The 22,312-nt window shown below is 41.1% G+C and overlaps 1 protein-coding gene across 2 annotated transcripts in view; it reads right to left on the bottom strand.

Annotated features, from left to right (window-relative positions):
- Positions 1–18,295, bottom strand: part of LOC102025684 (protein SMG5-like) — a 108,022-nt gene extending 89,727 nt beyond the window's left edge. For both annotated transcript variants that reach the window (XM_013512692.1, XM_013512695.1), the window contains exon 1: positions 18,251–18,295. The gene's annotated coding sequence lies outside the window, so the exon portion shown is untranslated. The remainder of the gene's footprint in view (positions 1–18,250) is intronic.
- Positions 18,296–22,312: the final 4,017 nt, after the last annotated feature.

The raw sequence follows: 22,312 nt of genomic DNA, 5'->3' as shown, positions 1-22,312 counted from the left end.
ATAATATGTTTTTATTTTTCTCAGAAAATGATGGGGTTGCATCTTTCTCAAATTCATCCCTTTCGCCTTATCTCCTGGAGCATGTGCGTACATACAAAGGTGGCAGAATCACATTTTAGTATACGTGCTGCCAAAGCGAGCACTGGCAGAATCACATTATATGCTGGTTTTGATTTTAAAGAAAGCATGCAAAGCAAGGAATAATAATAATATGGTTAAAATAATTATCCAGCTAGAGAAAGCCAGTTTCCTTCCAACAACAGAACAGGTAAAATTTCTTAAAATACCAAGTGAAGGAAAAGAAATCAAATGAAGTTGTTGGCTTATCATCAGAACCCTGACCAAAAAATATTTAAATCTTGAGGAAGGAGGTTCACAAGTTTAAACCCAGCCTAGACAACTTGGCCACTTATCCAGACTCTGTCTCAAAATAAAAAATAAAAAAGGGCTGAGATTGTAGCTTAGTGTGAAGGCCCTAGGTTCAAGCTGTAGTACAGGGAGGCAGGGATGGGGGGATCTTTAAACACTGGAACACACATGGTTCAGGGAGATGTGAAAACCAAGAAGAGATGGCTGATCCCTTCCTCCCATTTGCTTTCACCTGTAAGCCTACACTGGCAAATGCTGTCTCTGTCTCTGTCTCCGTCTCTCTCTGTCTCTGTCTCTCTCTGTCTCTATCTCTGTGTGTGTGTGTGTGTGATTCTCATTCTCAGCTTGAATGGTTGAGTTTGATTAATTTAAATGAGAATGTGACAAGACTTCACATTTTCCCCAAAAAGTCCATTAGCCTCCTTGATTTAAAAGCCTCATAGCGTCAGGCCGCTGTCACTAAGAGTTGCCCCGAAGCAGTCAAACAGGTGTGAAAAGGGCTTGAGTTGGAGTGTCATTTTTACAATACAGCAGTTTCAACATTTTGAGCTTCAGTTTCCTTAAGTATCAAATGTGAGCCAGAACATTCACCTCGAGCAGTAAAGGATTAAGTGAGAGAACTTTCATCTAGTCTAGTATAGTGTTTAGCAATAAATGGTAGTTGTTAACATTATCAGTGATTAGAATAATGACTTTTTTCTTGAAAACAATGCCCACTGTGTAGAGAACAGATAGTTTGTAGACATCGTACCAGGTGCATGCAACCTAACTGCGATCATCACCCTCATATTCATGTATCTACCTGTTCTTTTTTCAAAATAAATGTATAAACTGGAACATGCTTTTATTATCATTAATGTGTGACTCTTACTATTCTTAAATTCTCTGAATTCTACATATGACAGGGACTAGGCTGTGCTAAGCTGCTTTATTCTGACATGTTTTAAGATACAAAGAGAAGCATAAAATTTGTATTGAGTTTTATTCATCCCTACTATTCCATATATTGTTGAGGTTTTAGACACTATTTAAGACATGAATGCCTACATATTTTATAGCCCTACTGAAAGATACAAAATTGATCATAGTCACATTTGAGTGTCCTTCTTATTTATTTAGGAAGTACAGTTGTTATTAAAAATAATTTCAGTAAATAGCCTTAGCATATATCTAAAGAGGTTCAGGCGGTAACAGCTTACTCTCTGGTATAATTAGTAATTGTGTATGAAAATCAACATTCTCATTATGGTATACCATTTCTCAGTAAAAATGAGATGGGGCCTTTACCTTTAAATTAGAGGACAAGGGGGGCTGGGGATTTAGCTCAGCGGCAAAAGCGCCTGCCTGGCAAGTGCAAGGTCGTGAGTTCGGTTCCCGGTACCGGAGAAAAAAACAAAAACAAAACAAAACAAAATAAATTAGAGGACAAGCTAAACAAGATCATTGAGATTGAGAGGTTGGGACATCTTCAGATTTGTTCAACTGTCATGTGAAGTTAACCCATTTTCCAAAGGCGATGAACTCTTAGGGGAAGTACATGTTATTTATAATACTAGTGCATTTGCATTCTGAAAATAGAGCTTAGATTATATATTTTTCAATATACAATTTGCAGACTTTGAATAGAGTGAAGTTTCTCCACTGAGAATGATCTTATCTCCCAGGGACATTTGGTACTATTGGGAGACATTTTTGACTTGTCACAACCTGGCTGGGCTGGAGAACTGATGTGGTGATTGTTACTGGCTTCTAGTGGGAAGATGCTGGTAATGCTGCAAAACATCTTCCAGGGCAGAGAACAACTCCACAACAAGAATTAGCCAGCTTAATATGTTAATCGCGCTGAGGTTCAGAAACCTTGGATTAGAGCCATGCACTTTCAGAGAACACGCTGTGTTACTGGACGCTTTCCATTCTCAATCCATGTCACGTTGGTTGAATAGCGTACTCTGCTCAGAAGCACAGCGGCTGCCTTGGCATTCGCCTTCCATGTGGCAGCCACAGCTTTCCAAGGCTTCCCTTGCAGAATGTGCCAGTTACTCCGTTTCTAGCGGGGATTAAATGTGCTTCAGAAACTTAACAAGAAATATGCAGTGGTGCAGGGACAGACCTATAAATACCTACTCTACAGGGCCTCCCACGCTGCCTGGCGGAGCAAGGTCCCCAGTAAATGGCTGGGGATGAAGAAAAAAAGGAGGAAAGAAATATGTGAGCCCTCACTGAAAGAATGTGTAGAAAACAAAACCTGAACAGCAGGCTTTTGCTTTCTTTTCATCTAAAATGGCCTTGGTAGATTTAAAAATGGGGAATGTGAACAAAACTGCTTTGTACTTTAAGTAGAAGCATTTGGGAAGAAGTGCTAGATGCCTTCTGGACATGATGTCTGCGCACTTGTTTAGAAAGCTGATGAAATGTGAAGACACTGCACCAGCAGGAGGAATCATGTAAATTTTTAAGAAAACTGAAAAATTGTCATAGAACATGGTTATAGATCAGCTGGCACAGGCAGCAGAGCCTTCCTGCTTGTCACCAGTCCACCGACTTTTCTTTTTTTTTCATCTTTTTTGAGACAAGGTCTCGCGTTGCAGTTCAGGCTGGCCCTGAGCTCACTTTGTAGCCCAGGCTGGCCTCGAACTTGCAACAGTCCTCCTGCCTCAGCCTCCCGAGTGCTGGGATTACAGGTGTGCACCACCAGGCCCGGCCCACTGACTTTTCTTAACTAATAAAGCCAAAAGACAGCGTGACAGTAATTTATTTCCCTTAATTAGCTGACATGGAGGGAGAAATGGAGCTTTTCACCTTTAACCTAATTTGCCATTTTTAAATCTGGCCCCCAAAATGAGACACATATATTTAAAAACCTGCAAAACAAACACGTTTTTCTCCCTTAATTTTAAAGAATTTATCCAGCCAGGATGGTCAGTCCCTTTAATCCCAGCATTCGGGAAGCCTGAGGCACGAGGATCACAGCTGATTGGGCAACTGACCAACTTTGTGAGGTCCTGCCTCACTATTAAAAAATAATAATAATCAAGTAAAATAAAAAGGGCTGAGGATGTAGCTCAGTGCAGAGGCCTTGGGTTCAATCCCAGTACCACAATAATAAATTCATTAAGTGAAAGTTTTGATCATGGTAAAAGCTATTTGAGTACTCTCCAAATTGACCCCGCTTCACTCAGCTCATGAATACATATCTATAAACCTGTGTTGGTCATATTAGTCACTTGCTTATTAAGCACTTGAAATGTGGCTGGTCTGAACCGAGATGTGCTACAGATATAAAATACAAGCCAGATGTTGAAGGCTTGACCCAAAAAGAACCTGTTGCTTACATATTTAATTGGTAATATATTGAAATGATAAAATTTTGGATGTGTTAAATAAAATGTATTATTCAATTCATTTGACTTGTTTCTTTTCTTTATTATTATTATTTTCTTTGTTTTAGTGTTGCCATCTAAAAATTTCAAAGCACATTTTGTGGATATTGTATTTCTACCAGACTCCTCTGGTCTAGACTATTCAAGTTTTCATTAAGTAATCACTTTCTGATCAAGTAAGCATTTAAGAAATCATGATAATCTGAAGAGAAATGACTGAGAATACAGACTTTACCAGTCTCTTTCCTGTGTAGCATCACTTTCACAGGATGAAAGCCCAACTTCCCATTTCTGCCCCACAGGAAGCCTCCATTTCTGCCTCCCTAGTGGGTTTTAATCTAAACCACTCCTTCCAATGCTCAGTATTCTGTGTTTTCTGGGTCGCAGTGTTCCCTTTGGTTGAACTGCCTCCCCTGCTCAACCCTACCTCTATCCTCAAGATCTAACGCAAGGTATTCCCTCTTTAAAATAGTTTTCCCCACCTACAAATGACTTCTCTCTCGTTGGTGCTCCTCAGCATGTAATTGCTGCCTGCCTTTTTCAAAGTGTGTCTCTTCTAACACAGGCAAAGCCAACATTACGTTTTCTAAGAAAACAAAGTTCCATGGTTAAATTAATACAAGAAATACTACAGGAAACAGACAAATTTATCTTTTTACTACAGGTTAACTTAGAGTCCATCAGAGTTTAAATTTGGATTGAGAACTTTTAAAGAGATATATAGTATACAGCATTTCCTGGTCTTTTCTGGACAATGGAACAGAGTTATTTTCTCCAAGAAGGACTGAGGTCCTAGCAGCACACTTTGGGAAATAATGTCAAGTACCACTAATTGGTACATACTCTTTTGTGGTCTTTCATTCCCTTTTAATTGGAGCCATTGTGCAAATTTGATTCATTTACTTAAATTTTCAGGTTTTTATTTATTGTTTCCTAATGTGTAATATATGTAATTTATTGAAGCCAGAAATTATTTGGGTTAGCACTGTGCCAAAGGAGGAATTACCTGTTGATTTAGCCATAGATAAGAAGTGATCATATTATATATGCTTTCATCTTGTTAATTATGATAGTAACACTAACTGGATATATACCAAAAGCTAACTCCACAGTTCTTGCTACCACCGAGTATTTCAAATTTAAACTTTGACTAGTGGCAGAAATACAGTACAACCTGCCTCTTGGTCAGTGTAGAATAGTACCAGCAACACAAGCCAAGTAAATTGTTACAATGGTACTTTCTTAGGAGAAAAGGAGTAAAATCATCAGAAAATATAGATTTGGGTCAAATAGGATGCTAAGAAATGATAGTTTAGAAAAGAATTTAAAATAAGACATAGGCTAGGGAGAAGAAAAGACTAAATGAATAATAAAGTACAACCAGCTGTATTTTAATGGTTTTAGGCTGGGGATATAGCTCAGCAGCACAAGCACCTGTCTGGCAAGTGCAAGGTCCTGAGCTCAATTCCCAGTACCAAAAAAAAAAGTTTGAAAAGCCTCTTTATCAGAAAAATCGCTTGGTTATACAAGATGTGAATGAAAAATATGATGAATGTTTAAATTTTTAAAGCAATTTATTACAATAAAAGACACATTATCATTAATTCTTCTCACTTCGTACACACTTGTTTCATCATTCCTGCCACTTTCTGAAGCAGTCCTATTTCGTATCTTTAATTGGACTGTCTCGGCTGCCTGGATGTGCTGACTGACTCAAAATGTTTACATTTCATGGTTATTTTGACTTTGGAGAAGAGCCAGAAGTTGCACGGTACAAGGTCTGACGAATAAAGTAGATGAGGACACACCATAAAGTTTTTATGAACCTGACTTTCCTTTGGATGGACCACACAAGTCACTGCATTTTTTGACATGCCTAATAATGACACTCCCAATACAGGACTTCCAGAAGTGCTTCAGAAAGTGGCAAAAACAATAGGGTAAGGGTGTGTCAAGTGAGAGGGAGTATTTTCAAGGTGATTAATGGTAATATGTTTTTTACTGCATTTTTAATCAAAATACACTGTATTTCTTGATCTATCCTTATGTATTAATTGTAACTTACTTTTCCAGAAGTAAGCACTCACTGACCAAATTTGAAAGCCTGATTGACTCATTACCTTTACATACACATGCATTGACAAACAAAAATTAGAATGGTTAAGAAATTATTCAGAATTAAACATGAAAGATGATACCTAGGAAATGTTAGTTCTAACTTAGGGACTATCCTGTCCTATTCTAGCCTTTATTTTCTCTATCAAAGTCAATGCTACTGCTGCCCATATTCCCTTATTGCACATATGTGTTTTTATGAACCTGATCACCTGCCCACCAACACACATGTAAGATAAGACTGAGAAAGACATTTATTTCTTTTGTGTTTCTAAAAAGGTACCTCAGTTCACAAACTTAATTCTATTCGTGATTCTGGTCACAAAACAAACTGGACACCAACAAAATAAAGTTTCCCCATAAGATCAATATTAAACTTAACCATTGAATTTGATTTGGGCCTGGCATGGTGGCACACATCTGTAATCCCAGCACTTGGTAGGCTGAGGCAGGAGGATCATTGCGAGTCTGATACCAGCCTAGGCTACAAAGTGAGCTCAAGGCCAACCTGAACTGCATAGTGAGACCCTTTCTCAAAAAGACCAAAAGCTAAAAAAAAATGAATTTGATTTGGTTCTTGCCCAATTCATGGAAAGAACTAAATTCATGAATTGAAATAGTACTATACTTGACATAGTCTACTAGCTATGATATCCTTGACAGTGACATTAAGCTAAATATTATGTTGAAGAAGGAAGTAGCTGTCTTCCTGATTTCTGCTTCAAAAATCAAGAGTGTAACATTATACAAGTTTCTTTTAATAACCTATTATAATAATATCTAGGGCTTTCTCTGACTTTTTTACTGTGCAAACAATAAATGTAAGGGCCAGGGATATAGCTCAGTGGCACAGGCGCCTGCCTGGCAAGTGCAAGGTCCTGAGTTCGATTCCTAGCACCAAACCAAACAATATGTAGTTCTGATTTTATTTTATACTTGAAACCTATGTGGAAAATGTCTTTCCATATATTTCTTATTAAAATAGTCTAAGACAAGATGGAGAAGAAATGGATAGATTCCTAGATACATATGAATTACCAAAACTGAATCAAGAAGATATAAAAGTCGTAAATAAGCCAATAGCAATCAATGAAATCAAAGATATGATTAAAAACCTACCAACAAACAAAAGCCCAGGCCCTGATGGATTCACTGCTAAATCCTACAATAAATTTAGAGAAGACCTAGTACAATCATTTCTCAAACTCTTTCATGAAATTGAAAAGGAAGCAATATTCCCAAATTCATTCCTGGAAGCAAGCATTACCCTGATACCAAAGCCAGAGAAGGTCCCAACTAAGAAAGAGAACTATAGGCCAATCTCCCTAATGAACACAGATGCAAAAATCATCAAAAAGATACTGGCAAACAGAATGCAGCAAATCATCAAGAAGGTTATACACCATGACCAAGTAGGATTCATGCCAGGGATGAAGGGATGGTTCAATAAATATAATACAACATATTAACAGAGCCAAGGACAAAAACCATATGATCATGGCAACAGATGCAGAAAAAGCTTTTGACAAAGTCCAGCACCCATTCATGATAAAACCCCAACAGAAAATTGGAATAGATGGTCTTTATCTCAACCTAATAGAAGCCATCTGTGACAAACCAATAGCTAATATTGCACTAAATGGACAAAAACTGAAAGCTTTCACTATAAAATCAGGAACAAGACAAGAATGTCCTCTGTCACCACTCCTATTCAACACAGTTATGGAAGCATGAGCCCAAGCAATTAGACAATAGGAAGAAATAAAAGGAATAACAATAGGAAAGGAAGAACTTAAATTATCATTATTTGAAGATGACGTGATACTCAACAAAGGAGACCCCAAAAACTCCACTAAAAGACTGCTACATTTAATAAGCAAATTCAGTAGTTTAGCTGGATAAAATAATCTAAAACAAGTAGATAATTCCAGAAGACGCCCACAGTTATTCATTTGTCAGGCATTTCATCAGAGCTACTTGAGTCATGGGTTCCTTGATTTTATTTTAGAGTATATATTAGAGTCATTTCATCAGAACTACTTGACTTATGGGTTTACTTGATTCATAAACCTAAACATTAAAACAAAAGCATTTTTGTTCTTTTCCAGGCAATATTTATAAATAACTTGATAAATGATCATATCAGTATATTTTCTTGAAAAACCAACTTGAGACACAAATTTATGAAACATCTACCAATTTCTGAAGCTAACTGACAATAGCAAATATATATTTTCCCCTTTTTATACTCTTGGTTCACTCAATTGTGCCTATTTCTAGGAAACTTCAAAAGAACTATAAGATTTGGGAGAAAACAGAAAAAAAAAAAAAAAACCCTAAGGGAAAAACAGCAATACAAGGTAATAACTGAATGGATTTTGGAGTAGAAAGAATTCAAAAATAGCAGTCAGAATTGAAGAGCTCCTATGAATCTAGTGATCAGGGTTTAGTGGGTAAAATAGTTTGTTCTCTATGTACAAAAGGAAAACTTCAAATTGTGCCACTGACATATAGCACTGCTTTTGTCTGTGGTATCATGGGCTCCTCATGGAAAAAGAACAATGTAAACAAATATTTAGACAGTGAAATGCAACAAGGAGCTATAAGCTTTGAAACATTACTATTTCTACTATACTGGAGAACTTCAATTTGGGAATCACAAATAAAGTTGTACAAGTGCTGATGTAAACAAGAGAGCACCTGTCAAGTTTTACAGTGGCTAAACTGGAAATGCCTGTAGCTAAACTTCTCACTTTATCAAACTTGCAGCCCATTGCAGAATGAAATTCAAGCAACACTACCATTTGAAAAATAAACATAAACTCATTCATATAATTGGAAAAGTCATCAAACATGACCTATCAGCAGTCTTCAGGATCCACAGTTCTTTTCCATTCTTACTGGAAAACACAATGGTCTGAAAACATAAGTAATAATGACCATATAGTGATATATAGGTTCTATGTGAGTAAAGCACTTTACCAAAAATAATTCTTCAAACAGTGGATGTAACTAACAAGCATATTGGTTTAATGGATGACAGCACTGGCTCTAAGCTTCCAATGAAGGGAGAAGTTTCTGAACCACTCAAGTGAGAAATGTCCTCTCTAATTTCTATACCTTGTGTGTTAGTCAACTTTCAAAATTCTTGAAAGAGTACTATCAAAGAGGAAAGGTTTATTTTGGCTTACAGTTTCAGAGGTCTCAGTCCATGGTTTTCTGGCTCTGACGCTTGTGGGTCCATGGTAAGGCAGAGCATCACAGTGAGAAGCATGTTGTAGAGCAAAGATGCTCACCTCATGGAGGATAGGAGGCCAAGAGAACAAGAAGGAAAGGCTCAGGACACATTACAAGGGCACATTGCCAGCAACCTACTTCCACAACTAGGCTCCTCCTCCTAACATTTCCACTGTCTTCCGAAAATGACATCAAATTTTGAATTCATAAATGGATTGACTCTTTGATGAGGTCAGAACCCTCTGATCCAGTCACTTCCCAAAGTCACACTCTCAGCTTTGCTACACTGGGGACCACGTCTTCAACACATGAGCTTTTGGGGGTCATTTCAGATCCAAACCATAAAACCCTGTCTTAGTCATCATTTAGAAATCTAGGAGCTATTGGCACATATAAAATGCTGGCTTTGTTACCATTTTTGCCACACTTACTTCTCATGTCAACTTATATTAAACAGCTGTCATTTGTATTTTTGAATTGAAAACTTTCAGCAGAGTTTGTAGAAGAAGGTTGAACAACCCAAAGAAAGCGGCTGGAAGGCATTCCTTACAGCATAAAAATAGGACAGGCAAACCTCTTCTTCACGCATTTCCTATGTTAGTGCATTAGCTTAAAAACATGATCATTAAAACATTACAAATCCAAGCCTAAAACTGAGAGTCTGGAGCTGCTAACTAGACTAAAATTTCTGCTATACATTCCCCTCATCACTAAGGTATTAGATCTGTCCTGCAAGTGGCCCTTTTTGAACAACAGCATACCTGGTTATTTACCATATCACCTTTTGAAAAGTGCTACAGTACCCTCAAGAGAATCAAGAAAGAGGCCTCCTATGGTACACTCAGTGGACTTTTGGTGAATGAAGAAAGAATGGCAAAGGTAGCACCTTTCAGTAGGATCAGATTCCAGGGTGGCTAGCAGTACGATAAAAATTGCAAGAGAAGATTCCTCATTTCTATACCAATGCTATTCAAAACTGTGTGCATTGTATTTGGAGGGCTCTGTAAAAAGGATGCATCCTAGTGTTTAAAATCATTGGGAATGGATGTGTAACCAACAAATAAACAGGCCTTCGATACGGAGTCAAGGGATTGGAAATGTTTATTAATCCTTTTGAAAGACTGCTGCAATTAAATCATGTGGATGGTCCCCAGTTGGCAAGAGAATGGGATTGCTCAAAGGTTTCAGATTGAAAAGCCTCCCATAGCTCTCCAGGCAAGGAGTTTGGCAGTGGTGCTAAAAAAACTACAAAGACAAATTCCCAAATACTTATCATATGATTTGTATTCTGCAGCCATTCCAGTTTCAATAGCAACAGTGGAAAGGCAAGGATGAAGTCAGAATACAGGAATAGAATGCTGGAGAAAGGACTTAAATATCTAATACACATTTCCACAGAGGGCCGTATCTACCGTACACATCTGCTGCCAACCTTTTCTTACTAAAGCTCACGAGAACAAACAATTTATCTTTGGGCAAAATACCACGAGAAACTGTTGGTATTGAGGAAGAACCATGTTCCTCCTGATTAAAAAATATAGACTTTTTGTTTACCCCTCATCTGTAAATTATCTCTCACTGTATTGTTAAATTACAGAGGTGACTGGTCTGTAGCAAAGGGTAATAATCAAGCTACTATAACAAAGTAAAGTGAGGAAATGAGTACATTTCCCACCATTAAGGAATTAATGTCCACTTCATTTTAATGTCTATAAAAATAGAACGCTCTGTGAAAAAGGAATTCAAGGGGTTCAGTTAAGGATAAAAAAGATACAGAATTTTCACTTAATCACATTTCTTAACTATAAAGAAAAATTATAATTCTTGTCCTATGCTAATAAGTAGGATCCTTTCATCTGGTTTTGTGTATATTCTCAGTTTATTTTCAAATATAGGCTAGAGCTAGAAATAGAAGTTATCTCCATATTCATATTAAATGAGTCACGTGTTTATCCTGTGTTAAAATAATCACTTTATTATTTAAAAGTTGGCCAAAAGCATGCAGCAGGGCTTAGTATTTAAGGGAAGCATTATTCTACTTCTATTCTCTGTTATTCTCAGTGGTCTCATAGCAGTCCAAACACTGCCTAGGGCACTACGGAAGGGTACAGAATAAAATAAGAAATCATATATATTTCTACTGTCAAAACCAACCACATAAATTTCTATCTACATTTACCAGAGTTCTTGGTGCATAACATGAGCTCCATTGCTATTTGTTGAATAAATAAAATCATTTATTTATAAAAAGTTTGGAACTCAAGGAGTAAGATTTGTAGTCAACTAAAGTATAGCTCTGTAAGGAAACTGTTAGGTTAAGTATCAGGGAATATGGATAATTATTATTTGCTTCATCTTCATGGGGTTTAGTGATGAATCATCTTCATAATTTAAAACAATATTTTTCAGATATCCCTTATTGTATAATTAAAAGCGAAAAAGGAAAACTCACAGATCTTCAATTCTTTATTCCTTGTTCTCCGCATGTCACACAGTCTGTTCCTATCTGAATTTAGAACACTGAGTAGAGGACTACTGGCATTAGGCAGAGAAAAAAACCAGTAATTTATGTGCAAAAATTCCAGGTGTTTACTACGAGAATGACAAGCTTTAACAAACTCACACTTCTACACTGAGTATCTCAAGGATTAGAAGTTGGGCTGCTCCCAAAAGTATATTTAAAGCAGGTTTGTAGGGTGAGATTTTCTAAGGTTCTTTTGCCTAAGTAACCATTTCTTTTCTTTTTCCAAGTTTCGAATAGATCCACTTAAAGCATGTATACATTTGAAACTGTGACATTATCCTGACATTATATAACAATAAAAATATAACAATGCAACTATATAAATATATTAAATTATAAATGTCAGTGCCTTTTAAAAAATAAATCCTTGTCTAGAACTATTTTTTATTTCAGTACTAAATGTCTAATAAGAGGCAGGATAAAACAGGAGGAAAAATCTATAACAAGGAACCTTGGGAATAGCTTCTCAAGGAGTATTCTTTGAATAATCACTCAAGAGACGTGAATCCATTAAAATAATGAAGCTAAGATTAATATTTTATAATACATAAGGTAAAATATATGTATTCTGTGTGGCAGAAGCTTTTCAAGTTATACCAATTTGGAAATCATTATTTCACTTGGTCACTTAAAAATTCTTTTGAATTGCTATTCAACTTCTGTTACAAGGCCCAAAGCAACACTACTTCTATGCCTTTAGTATGGCTTTATCTTTCTATCAGACTATATACCCGTATCGTTCCTATAGAAAGTATTTATAAATTCAGAAATCATTCATTCCCCCCATCCCACACCCGGCCCTGGAAGATTGAACTCACAGGGCCTTCACACTGAGCTACATCCCCAGCCCATTTTTTTGTTTTGTTTTGTTTTTGTTTTTGTTTAGGATAGGAGGCAAGGTCCCATTCATTTGCTAAGTTGCCTGCACTGGTCTCAAACTTGCAGTCCTCATGCCGCAGCATCCCAGGGTGCTCAGATCACAGGTATGCACTGCCATTCCTGGTTTTGTTCTCTCTTACTATACACTAAGAAGTACATTCCCAGACTCTAACACGTCTAATGAACTCATGACTATATCTGAAGGGCACTGAAGTGGGACAGTGACTGGGAGTGAAGATCTGAGGTTGGGGAAGAGCGCTCTAGGGAGAGAACTCTTTTGAAAGGCAAAGAGGGGATGCACGGGTTAGACCGTGAGGGCTCTTTAGGCCAAGCGTAGTGTGTGCACTTTGTTCTGAGGGTGATTGTGAGTTTTGGAAGGTCTCCACTGAGGCTGGGGAAGAGAAGGTGGGTGAGGTGGTCACATCTGCACTTTAGAGACTTCTGTAAACTGCTTAAAAATGGACTAAAGGGAGCAAGTCTGGAGGCCAGGTTAGAAACCCAGGCAGGAAGTGGTGGTACAAATCTGAAAACATTTTAAAGATAAGTAGGAGCTGGGACAGATAGCACTTAACTCCAAATAATAAAAGTGAAGGAGAGAAGAGACAAGACCATCACCCAGGTGTCATGGCCTGCATGGCGATGCCATTTATTAACTCAGAGGGTACAGAACTAAGCTCAGTTTGCACAGACAGCATGAGGGGTGCCATTAGAATACAGTGAGTTTGTGGACACTGTGGGATAGGAAAGGTGAGCTCACCAAGTGGATTTTGGAAAATTCCTGAGATAGAGATGTAGATTAAAGAACTGGTAGAGGACCCAGTTCTAAATTTTAGTTGAAAGAATTGGAAAGACATGGGTATTACCCACGGAGGGAATATATAAGTATAAGAGGACAACATCAACGTTTAAGGAATGGGCTGAAATAATACTAAAAACGAAGGAACTGGAGGGAAATATCATAGAAGATAAAGTAGTTTGATAAAATTGTAATAGTTATATCAAATGCTATTAAGAAGTCAAGGTTAGGGTAAAAACCAGCCTTCCCATTCAACCACGTGGAGGTAATTTGTGACCTTGGGCAACAGGTACTTGGTAGGATGGTGGAGACATGAGTGGAGAGGAGGGGGACTCGGGGGGTCTGAGACATGATACAGGCAGCACGGATGTAAGAGTGCAGTTTATTTCATCAGGGACGATCCCAGCATGTCCTGATTGTTGACGTGAAATGTTCCATGGAAAAGTAGGTTGAAGTCATTTTAAAAAAACAATAGCTAATAATAACAGCTCACATGCACTGAGCACTTAGTATTACTGGGCCCTCTTCCAAGTTCTGTATGTGCTTACAAAACCTTAGGCACTATGGTGGGTACTATGAGTATTCTTTGAAGATAAGGATATGAAAACCTGGAGAGGCAGAAGAACTAACTGATAGAGTAACTTCCTCTGGAGAGAGGAAAGGATGCAACCCAAAGCCCAGAGGAAAAAAATTTACCTTGTATAGGAAGAAACCAAACTTCCATTCTGAAGGACCGGAAGTGGGCGGGATGAAACAGAGACTGAGAGTTCCTCACGCCTTCTACTTGTCTGCGAATCAAGGTTAAGGGCATCCGCACAGCACCAGGGAGAGGCCGAGGCTGGCAGGTCAGTAGGCTGGGGGCAGGAAGGGCAAATAACCCTGCGGTGGACAAGAAAGAACACTGACTGGGAAGTATAAAGTGGTGGCCAGGCAGCACCGAGGCCCAGCTACACTAGGACAGCAGTGAGCAGGGCTGCTCATCGGCAAGGCTGTAGGGTTTCCCCTTATGCTCAGCTTGAGGTCAGGGGAGAGGCGGTACTGTTAAGACGCTGGGAAAGTTCCAGGAGTCAGGGACACAGAGCCCAGCAGGGAGGGGCACAGGCAAGGCCTGAGAAGAAAAGGGTGCAGAACCGCTTAACTGGCACTTATTCGAACCTTCTTCAAAAGTAGGGCACACTCATACCTAGCCCATCAGGTAAATAGGGTGGGGGACCGATTGTGTCTAAAGGGTGAAAAAAGTGCTTGGTGAGAGGATGCGGAGGAATTCTCTCTACTTTCTGCTTAATTTTTCTGTAAACCACAAGCTGATCAAAAAGATAGTCTTTTATTTATTTATTCTTTTAATGGAACACGTACCAGTAACAGGATAGACCTGGGAACAAATAACATCTGAATTTGTACAAGGGACTATAGTGGGCTTATTATAAGAGTTACAGAGTTCAGTCCTAACTAGAATCACAAATATATTTCACAAAGAAGGACGCGAAGATGTAGCGATGTTCTCTAACCGGTCTAAAATGGTTCAGCAGGTAAGCAGAGGTTGAAATCGTTGTCTATTGGCAATGAACACCGGTTCGCCATCCCACATACACTGAACAATGATTCTGATCACTGACACTCAGATGTCTTGTTCAGCCTTACATTTTGAATGTGTTCTGAAATAGTACTGAGAACCGTTGAATCAAGGCACTATTAAGCCTTGTTACGAAGACATTTGTTGCAAACCAAGAGACTGTCCAAAGAAAATTCATAATTCACCAATGAACCAATAGGTGGCAGTATAGCATGGAGTTTCTCATTTTTAAAATAATACTGTTAATTACCAAATACTAGGGTGGAAGGGGGTATACTCAACAGCATGAAACCCACCTGGCAAGTGTGAGGTCCTGAGTTCGATTCCTGGTATCAAACAAAACAAAACAAATACTGATTTAGGCACCAGTATTATACCTAGTGCTGTGCTGGGGGTGGGGACAGGAGGAGGAAGAGGAGGAAGAAGAAACCAAAGGAGAGATAAAGAAAAAGGGACTCTCAAAAAGCCCAGATAATAATAGGACCTGTGCATCCTTCAAAATTCATTTCAAAACTTACCCTCGGAAGCCTCAGACCCCACTCTAATTCAGCTACTGGCAGGTCCTCTGGACGTCTGACGCAGTGTCAATACACTGAACAGTGTCACAGCTGGTGGCCATGCACCCCGAGACACTTGAGAGGAAGAAACACTGCTCATCTTTGAATGCTCCGGAACCAGTGGCTGGCAAAGGACCGTAATATCACGGGAGGAGGAATGGGCAAGTGAATGAAGGAACGAAGGAAGGAAGGAAGGATAGGTGCCTGACCATTTATGTACCTTCGCAAGGAATGGCACCTCTTTGTTAATGAGAAATTCAGTTTCCCTCATTTGTATATCATAGGTAGTGTGCAGAAGAGACACTGTTACACCTACCTAAAAATTAAAGTAGAATTCTTTAGGATGAGGAGGCTGAAATGAGCAAAGAGGAGGTAGCAGTGGTGGCTGGAACAGTTTGATCTTGAGGGAGAGAAGACATCTACGAAGCTCTACCCATGTGCCAGATGTAAAGGAGACTTGTCTGATCCTTTTAACATATTACAAGCTAATTCTTGTTATTAAGTCAAATGGAGCTCAGAGAATTTAATTTGCCCAACTGATTCCCTGGCACAAGTGGATCCTCCTTGCTTTCTAAACTAACATGCACTTACTAAATGCCAAGTCCTTCAGGGGTAAAACGGCTTACCTAAGGTATCACTGTCAGAAAGACTCAAAAAAGGACACAAGGCTAGGCCTACGGGGCTCAGGAATCAATGTCTTTTGTTCCGCTTCACTCCTATCACAGAGCTCTCTGCAGAGTAGGGAAACTCATTCCCTCTCCGGCTGTCCCCTGAACTATCACAGTAAAGCAATTCAGGAGCTGGGCTTCTTCACAGAAAGGGACTCAGGTGCCCTCACGCTGGCATCTGAGTTAAGGTCATAACTCCAACCTTCATCTTGCCAGTTCTCCACCAGCATCTCTTCCTGAAGCTCCAGACCAGAACGACACCATGAGGACACCCAGGAAGCCACCCTGGAGCTTCCAAGCTTCCAGCAGCAGCTCAGGCTGCTCGTCACCATTGATAAGGAGGCCTAGAACCCCGTATCTCAGGGCAGTTCCCAGGCGAGGACAGACAGTGTTGAGCGACCTGTTGGGTAAACAGAAGGATCCAAGTCCACCAGCCATCGAAACAGCCAGATGTGAGGGCATCCACAAGCCCCAAATGCCATCTGTGAAGAAGAACTTTATTCTCAGGTTAACACTGCCATTTTGAGGCACAGTAAATAAACATGAAAGCAAAAACCACAAAAATGGTAACAGAAAGAACCTGGATCATTGTGTTAGGACAATGAAATAATGAGTCCTTTTTCCTTTTATTTTCTAAATTTTTGATGATGTGGTTTCAGGGCCTTTGAAAACAATATTAAATTAGCCACTTTAAGAAGCACTGTTTCCCTTTGATCAAACAGCATTCTAGAAGTGGCCAAAGAGGACACTGGGATAGATGAACCAACGTAGGTCAGATTCCCGAATTCTACATGCATTTCCTACAGATTTTTCTGTAATGGATTTGAGAAAAAATGAGTACACAGCAAGGGCTTTTACTCACTTGGTGACCAGATTTCAGGACAAAGAAAACGGTTTGCAGGACTGGCCTAGGAGCGGGAAATAAAGCAGGCGTGGAGACTGTCCTCTCCTCTGCAACACACACCGCCTCCCGCTGCCTGCAGACCCCTGACCGCGAAGCTGGTCCGGGCTTCCCTAGCTGCCATCATAACAGTTGGCCTCTAGGGGCGCTGTGCTCCGTTGTGCAGTAACGGTCTCCCTTGAGTTGACAATCTCAAAATCCATCCCCTTCCCTCCATCTTTTAGTAGAAACCAGAAGTCAGAATTATTTTTTAAAACGTGTTCACTAGAAAGGGATAGGGAAGAATACAAAATCATAGCTACAAGTGATATAATGGAGAACAGATCCTTTTTAATATAACTCAAAACCTGCTACACATCAGCTGCCTGGGAAGACAGATGATAAATTTTTCTCAGCCTATGCTGCCATGATGGGAGCAGGCCTCTCACAGCCTCTCGGCTGAGGCACCTGCTCTGTTGTGCCTGAGCAGAGCTATGGCCTTCCTTCCTCATCTCCTCTCGGGGTAGCTGGTCTGCTGGGTTTGAGTAACTTTTGACTGTCCTTCTTCCAGCTTCTGGTCTCTAGGGGAAGGAAGGTGCTTCTCACTAGGCCAAGAATTCAGCTTCTGGAATTAGGCCTCTCTGCCTTCCTCACAGATAACTCCCTTTCCTGTGAGACCAACACACTGTCCGGCCATCCAAAGCATTTCACCATGGAAATGTCAAGACTGAGTCTCTCCTACCCGCATGGGAAGCTTTACCCACATACTTTCTAGACATCTTAATTTTAATGATTCCAATGCTCTGTCTCAACAAGTATATCCCTACTTGTCCCACCATGTGCGCCCATTTCCTTTAGAACAATCTCTGTACCCACGTTTTGGCTAGTATCCTACCCTCTTCTGACAAGTAGGCAAAAGGCCAGAAAAATCAGGCAACATGTTCCAGTAGCACACCAAAAATGTATCTCCCTACTGTCCTTCAAAGCCCCCACCCCTACCTGGGCTTCTTCATCTGGACGGCCCCTTAATTTCTGTTCTTCTCTGAGAGGGAGCTCTGACTGAAAACTCAGTACTTCATACAAACTCGGTGAATGTTCATGCCCTCTTGCCTCAGCTTACCCTCTCCCCTCCCTGCCCCAGGTACTCTCTGGGCCCCCTTCACAGGCAGTGACCCTGCGTCATCCTAGTCATTACAGTTTTACAGCATCAAAATACCATAGCCATACTGTAACAATAACACCCATACAATAAGAGGAGGGTCAGTCACTCACACATGCTCTCACGGGAAAACAGGCAGCTCTCTCCCTGGTAAGAAAAATATGGGTCTCCACCCCACCAGAAAAAAATCCCAGGATGCCCCAGAATGCAGTTTCTTTCCTTCATGACGTGTGAGAAAGCACGTCAGCTGCTCCTTGTTGCTGTGCAGATCACCCAACATCGGGGCACTGAGAGAGACGGCAGCGCTTGCTCACACAGCTGATAGGATTAGGAGACGGCGCTTTGTCGGCCCTGACTGAGTCCAAGAGAGCCCCAGCATACCCAGGTGAGAAGGGAGGAAGAGTGGGTGTGGGGGACCCTGCGGTGGCTTGGTTGTGGGGTGCTATCTTTTTCTCTTTGGCAGGGCATCTATATTGTCTTTTCTGTGAAGTTTGCAGTGTGGGGCTTCCTGTCAGGAAAATCCTTTTATCCCTCACCTGGTTTTAGGGATTGATCACTTATACCTCACAGGAATTGTACGAGTCACAAATAAGATTTTACATGTGACAGAGCTCCGAAAATTTAAACTTCTGTACATATGAGAGTACGAATAATTTAATTACAAATTTCATATGAAGAATACAATTATTTATCCCAGATTTGGGGCATAATTATACAAAGACATTTCCCCACCCAGCCCCATCTGCCCCTAATCTCCCACCCCCTATCTCTCCAGTTTCTTGTCAGACCTGGATGAGTATATTATTTATAATTTTTAAGGGTTCAATCTTTCTAAAGCAGTTGATCTTTTCTAAAAGCCAGCAGTACATTCATGATCAAGAAAAAGCCACAAAATTACCAAACAGGACGATAAAATAAGTATTTAAGTAGAAAATGAAAATGATGCATAAGAATATTATAGAGCAGATGATGCATGAAGATATTATGCTGTATTAGATTATATCTCTTTGATGGTACAGTCCAAACATAATAAGACATTTCTCCTAATAACATAAGAAACACTGGAATGGAATTAAAGGCAGCAAGGATATTATCGCTGGTAAAACTTGCCTTTTAGAACAGCGGCAAAACAGGCTTGGGTTCCAAAAGTACAGAGCTAAGAGACGTCTGAAACGCCAGACCATCAGCCTTTCCCTCGGCACGGTTGCTATGGCGACAGCAGGGCTACTGCACAGCCTCTCAGCGCCTGCACTTCTGCAGTAAAAGCTTTCACTGCACACATGTTGGATTTTTTTAGGCACACACCCCATCATCAAATACAAAGACATACTGGAGGCAGCTTGATCCGAGACATTTGCTTAACGGAAGTTGTCTTTATGTTCTTTACCTGTATTGATGGGCCCCTTAGGGGGCGATGGAATTCACTGGGTCATGCATTCATTCATCTGACAGTTATATATTGGTGCCTACTGAGTGGCGCTGCTGACCATCTCAGTGAAGAAACACAAGTAAGTGCGGAGTTCTGACGCAGGAGCACAACAGCTTTCCTGGGGGTAAACACAAGTGTCCCGGAAACCTGGAAGAAGCTGTCTAAAACGAAACCTAATGTATCTTTAGGAGTGGAGGAGGAGGTGTGGGCGGGTGCAAGGAACGTCCCCGACAGAGGGACCCGCATGTGCAGCACGGCGGAGGGCAAAGAACAGAAAACCTCTAGAAAGCTGAAGGGCTACGATGGGCACAGCAGCCTTGCGGGTGGAGCAGTGGAGCAGGGGCTGAGAGGCTGGGCTGGAGCGGGTGTGCAGGGAAGAGGAGCAACAAGAAATGAGACTGGGGAGGTAGACGGAGCAGCCAGATCATGAAAGGCCTTTGCGCCACGTTAAGGAGTGTGAATATTACCTGCAGGACAACAGGGAAATCATTAATGGGTTCCAGCGGAGGATGGCTTGATTTAGCCTTTCATAAAAGCTGCATGGGAAAATTGAAAAACTAACTGGCAAGAAAGGAATGAGAGTCAGGACCGGAAGCAAGGCAACTGCAGATCACCACTGGAACATGCCAGGGTGATCACAGTTAGACTCTAGTCGAGGATGATGGAGACCAGCAGACAGAAGCGGCCAGTTCAAGGCCCTTACTGCCAGGCCGGGTGGGGCCCACCTGGAGGCTCACGCCCCATGTGGGGCAGGTGAGTGAGCGTTAGAGGTCAGGAATGAACTGAGGTTCTGACTTGGCCAACTCAGTGACAATTTTTTCTAAGTCCCTAGGCTCAGTTCTCCGCTCTTGGGTAGGAAGCTCAGAAGTATTTCTGATCTAAATAGCACTTTTCTAATCTAGCATGCCGGCAGGCTAAGGCAGGAGGATCAAAAGTTCAAACCGAGGATGGGCAACTCAGCAACTTAAGGAGACCCTGCTTCAATATATATATGTGTATATATATATTATTTTCAAAAATTTAGTACATGATTGCAGCAATAAAGATTAATTTATCATGGGAGTTTGAGCATGCACATAACACATCTTAATTTTATGTCCCCTCTCCCCCCACCCCTCCCTGCCCCCACCCACTCGTGTTTCCCTTTCCATTTGAAAATGCTGTATTTCCATTTTCTCTTCAATTCTTTTTAAATCTGGGGCTGGGGATTTACCTCAGGGGCACAGCGCCTGCCTGGCAAGCGCAAGGTCGTAAGTTCGATACCCTGTACCGGGAAACAACAACAACAACAAAACAATTATTTTAAATCTCTTTTCTTTACCTTCCCTTCCCCCTGCCCTTCTCGTTCCCCTTCTCATTTGAAAAGATCTCCCAAAAATATTTTTAAAAGGCTGGGAGGTATCTTAATGCAAAGGCCCCGGGTTCAGTTCCAAGAATTAAGAAAAAAAAAAAGTCCACTTCTGTCTTCCCGTCTATAACCCCAGCCTCATAACTTAGAAATCACATGTGATACAAATCATTCTAGACCATCAATTCCCCAGGTTCATATGTGAAACACCTGTGCGTGTAAATAATCCAAATTAATCACTTCTCTCCAAGAATCCTAAGATTACCAACTTCACTGCTTAATTAGGGACAGCTAAGCAGATTGGAAAGGGATGAAGAGTTATGGGAGGAAACTCCCTTAGGGTTACAGGAAAAAGGCAAGTCGATCTTACTAAACTTCCGGATCTCTGTGGACTCACGAAACCCACTCCTGAATTTGAAAATTAAGGACTCAGAGACACGCTATTTGGAAGGCAGACAAAGGGAGCTCTGGGTGTTCAAATACAATCAGGGGCCTCTCAACTAGGGGGCAGAACCCCATCTAATTACTTGGAACATTGTCCAGTTGTGACTGAAGGGTATCAGGTCACTATACAGGCTGAACTCCATCGCTAGATAGGATTTAAGTAAAAGAAATGCAATAAATCAAGGCCCATGGCCATTCTACACGGTCAGCTGGACAGGCTTTTGAACTTCTTCCAAGAAATCTGTTTTTAGAGTGAGGATATAGGGCTGGGGATATAGCTTAGTGGCACAGCGCCTTGCTTGGCAAGCGCAAGGTCCTGAGTTCCATTCCCAGTACCACCAAAAAAAAAAAAGTGGGGATATAGCTCAGCAGTGCATGCCTTCCTGGCAAGCATGAGGTCCTAAGTTTAATTCCTGGTACCAAAAAAAAACCAAAAAAACCCCACAGAAACCAGCTTTTATTACAAGGCTTTTTCTGCTAAAGGGTAAAAGCCGTCAGCAGATACTGAAGGAACCACTCGCATCTAGCCTAAGCACCCTTTGCAAAGTTCTGTTCTGCACAGCTACCCTTGAGGTCAGTACGGTTACCGCTCTGTTTTACAAGTATACAACTTCAGATCCTAGGGGTCAAGGACCGCAGGGCTTAATCAGCCTGGAGGGAACGGAGCGGCGGATGGGTGCAACCCGGGCTTGTGGCTTCACGCGCAGAATCCCCGCCGCAGCGCGCCGAGGCTCCCGGGGCGGCCGGGCGGGGGCAGGGCCGCTCCTGGAAACGCCGGCTTCTTCCCAGGCGCGGCGGCCAACCGAGGCCCTGCTGACGCAGAACCGGGAGGAGAGCCGCAGCGGCGCCCGCACCGTCCGCCGAAGTCCCCGTGGGGCGGCGGTCTGCACGCCGACTCGCCACTGCGGGGGACGAGGGGCGACAACTTTCCGCGGCGGCGGCCGGGCCTCTCCC

Source organism: Chinchilla lanigera, unplaced genomic scaffold, assembly GCF_000276665.1.
Source record: "Chinchilla lanigera isolate Chin_1 unplaced genomic scaffold, ChiLan1.0 scaffold00016, whole genome shotgun sequence".
Taxonomy (NCBI): domain Eukaryota; kingdom Metazoa; phylum Chordata; class Mammalia; order Rodentia; family Chinchillidae; genus Chinchilla; species Chinchilla lanigera.
This window is presented reverse-complemented; position numbering and strand designations above follow the sequence as displayed.